This window comes from Limulus polyphemus, unplaced genomic scaffold, assembly GCF_000517525.1.
Source record: "Limulus polyphemus unplaced genomic scaffold, Limulus_polyphemus-2.1.2 Scaffold9939, whole genome shotgun sequence".
Classification (NCBI taxonomy): domain Eukaryota; kingdom Metazoa; phylum Arthropoda; class Merostomata; order Xiphosura; family Limulidae; genus Limulus; species Limulus polyphemus.
In genome coordinates, this window is record NW_013675549.1 from 16,308 (window position 1) to 20,136 (window position 3,829).

The 3,829-nt window shown below is 37.6% G+C and overlaps 1 long non-coding RNA gene across 1 annotated transcript in view; it reads right to left on the reverse strand.

Annotated features, from left to right (window-relative positions):
- The window catches only part of LOC106476158, an 8,923-nt gene extending 5,308 nt beyond the window's left edge, over positions 1–3,615 (reverse strand). The window contains exon 1 of the long non-coding RNA XR_001291874.2: positions 3,504–3,615. This is a non-coding gene — a long non-coding RNA (uncharacterized LOC106476158). The remainder of the gene's footprint in view (positions 1–3,503) is intronic.
- Positions 3,616–3,829: the final 214 nt, after the last annotated feature.

The window sequence follows — 3,829 nt, forward strand, 5'->3', positions numbered from 1 at the left end:
CTTAAGACATAGTGTTGACAATATTTCCTCAAGCTACAAATTCCTATTTTGACTCCATTTAACAGTTGTAATATTTAGCAGAGTCAAAATAGGGACTTGTAGCTTGAGGAAATAATGTCAACACTATGTCTTGAACCTTAAGCTTGTTTGTGTACTTTTGTTGCACTTGCATCTTCACTTTAAGCTACCTATCTTGTTTCTGTAATTTTTTGAAAATCCCTATTCTCCATTTTTAAATTACCAATTTTTAATAATCTTGTTATATAAGAATTAATGTCTTAATTTGCTGAGTAAATATTTAAATAAAATCTTAAACTCACAGTATACGACATTAGTGACTTAACTTTTTCAAATCTGTCTTTAATAGCTTACCTACAACCCCTTTTTGAAGTACAAAGGTTAACATAAATTGATTATACTACAAGGTAGTCAAATAAACGTAAAATCTACACTACACAATGTGCAATGATGCATTTAGCAATAGTGTCCAGGTTTTGTTGCAACACTCACAGCCATTTTTGCTCTAGGCTATAGGCTGGTGGAACAATATTAAATAATAAAGAACACATGGGTGATTCCTAATATGAACCACTACTGTGGTTCATGATAATCCCTTTTCACACCACATGTTTAACATAGGCTCCATGTTTACTGATAACAGCCCACATTTTGACTGCCATATTGTTCACCACTTCAAGGAATGTTTGTAGGGGGATATTTCCAACACCAGACCTCCCAGGAACTGATATCCAGGTGGCGGTTGGATGGGGGACTTGTGTTAGTTAACCCTGCTCTGATCCAACATCTAACCATCTGGGAAGTAGGATGAGGGGAACTTCTGTTGGCTGGTCCTACACTGATCCAACACCAGACCACTCAGGAACCAAAACTCGGGTGGTGGTGGTAGGATGGGGGATGTTGGCATGGTATGAATATAAACATATGAGAAGTGACTTTGCTACACTGTCAGTGTCACCACCATCTCATCACTGAATTTAGACTTAATTTTCATCCCCTGGCTATGCTGTCTCAATCAGTGAGGCTTCTCCATGGTACACCACCCCAGCTCTACTTGAAGAAAAAAGGGGAGAAGAATTTGCAGTGGGGATACTCTGAGAAATGTACCCGGACCTCATCAATCGCCTGCCACATAAATCTGTTACTAGAGACAATGCAATTGGTAACTGCATAGTCCTATTTAGAAAAGCCAGCAAGTGCAAGCCAGTGAAACAGGCAGAGCAGCCCCTGGTGATGGCTTTTTTCATGATAGTCCATGGAATAGGTATGGCGTGGACTGAGGTCAGTGAGTACTCTATTAGTTAGGCAAGCAGTAACCCACAGGTGACAAAACAGCCAGATGGTGAAGATAGTGGGCAAAGAAGATGGGAGATGTAGTCTAGCGGATCTCATCAAGCAGCTTTTGGAAACAAGAGATAATGGATTTAATAAGAATTAGTATGGAAAAAGGCAACTGGAAATGATCCCTAATGAACAGTAGACAAAATACAGTAGATGGCAGATCCATTCCCTGGACGAAGAATACAAAGATGAAAGTCATGAATGGTACGATACGGGCAAAGCAGCACCAGACAGCATGAATAGGACAAAACAGACAGTCTTCATCAGTGCAATCATAGAGGAGTGAAATAGTTGGGAGGGAAAATGGAAAAAAAGGAGTGGCAACCTTCCAGAGCTGCAGAAGTTTAGGAAGGTACATCAGTCAGGATATGGAGAAAGTATGGACAATGTAAGAGGGTAAAGGAAGAGTTGATAGCACAGATGACTGTACAACAGCAACCACTGGCAAGGAATAAGAGAAAACATGTTCCATGTGAAAGGTGGAATAATGAGGAAGTGTTCATTAGTTCGAAAGGGGCCTAGGTAAAAGCACACAAGGTCCAGGTCCCAATTGGGTATGGGAACAGGGTGGGAAGGTCAGTGAAGAAGAAAGGATCAGAACAAGATGTATTCCCAAAGACGTGCATACCTCAGTAGAAAGCCTCCTATGAGGTCCATATCTGCACTGGACGCACCAATGAGCCCTGTGAGACTGATGATGGGCCACAAACTGATAAGTGGAAGAAGAAGGACAGGAAGAGGGGAAGGAAATACAGGAATAGTAGGACTAGGACAAGACACATGAATGGAACTTGTGGTTTGGGACAGGCAAGCAATCAAGGATGTGAGGTAATGGAATCAGGAATAGCAACCAACATAGATGGGTGGAAAAAATGGTGTGAGGTGGAGGTACTGAAAACGAGGGAAGGCAGACATGAGACAGAATGAAAAACAAGAAATGATCCAAGTGAATAGGGAAACAGCAGAAGTATGAGTAATGATGTAAGGAGAATGTAATGTGCCTCCATTAGCCAAGTTAGAAATATGAATAGTGTGAGGATATTGCTAATTCATTCCAGTTGTAGAAGTAACATGAACTTGAGAGTTCATAGTTAGATTAGAAAAAGGAAACAATGTACCATTATTAGCAAATCTCTGTAAATTACAAGCAAAAACAAACATATCTTAGGCATGCAGTGTCAAGGAAAAAGAAAGAAAATCACAAGTGCAAAATAATAAAGGGAGCTAGTGTGCAGGAAGGCTGTGTCGCCCATCTATTGCTAGAGAACTTTTGTTGCATAATAATATCATCGTGCATTAGCACGAATCACAAAAAAACTTGTGAGTTTAGGTGGGGGTTGCTTAAAGGCTAGTGGCATGCAAATATCTAAGGCAGGCACATGGGGAAGATGGCTTTATGTCTGAAAAAATTTGTATTTCCTTGGAATTAAACTTTATATATTATTTTAAAAAAATTGGTTTATTAACTACATTTTAATACCAAGTTTATTCCTAAACATCAATAATAAAACAGTTTAATTACATTTTTAATGTCTTCCATGCACACCTTTACTTACTATATCAAGAGGATTAATTCAGGAGTCATTTATTTTTATTTATCCAAGTTTGGTATAAATTTGTAAAATGCTCATCATATAATATTAAAATCCTGGTTTTAACAACAGAAAATTTGTTTTCTGTTCATTCCCAACACTCAATCTTACAATAGAACAAGTTTCCCTTATGTTACAGACAAGGTTTGTGTATTAAACTCCGTGTCATGTATTGAAATGCAGCTGCCCACTACCTACATAAGCTCTCCTAGCATAAAGAAATGATGGACAAGTCTTGGTCACAGTTAACTAATTATTAGCAAGTAAGATAAAGACCTATCACACTTTCTTAAATAGAAATGACTCTCATATTTGTCGTCTAAAAAACATCATATGTGAAATAAATGTTAAGTTTAGAGGTTGGACCTAATTTTTTCTCATCACTAAAGTTACCAAAGCAAAGTATTCCTACTCCTGTAAAGGTGTCAAAATGTTAAGCATACAACACTTGAAAGAACTTATATTCATACACACATTTGGTTAGAAATTAAACCTGGCACATAGGTACAAAATATAACAGAATTTTATCTCAATAAAACAAGCCCTTCATACATGGTCTTGGCCTTTTCCCATGTGTCACTCCAAACATAAACTCCATGTCGGCGAACAAGTATTGCACAAGTTTCAGGATATTCTTCCATTGCTTTAGCCATTCTGTCCTGAAACAAACATTAACAAGTTAAAGTTAAACAAACTTATAGAAAATTGTAAATATTATCAGATCATGATTTTTCACAAGTGCTAAATTAATTATCTTACTTCAGTAAGAACATGAAACACAACATTAGCCTTTTTACAGTAAGTGTTTCAGGTAGGCATGACAAAACAAATGAGCGGGATGCACTCTACATTTTTTTAAGAACACAGACTGTAGTACT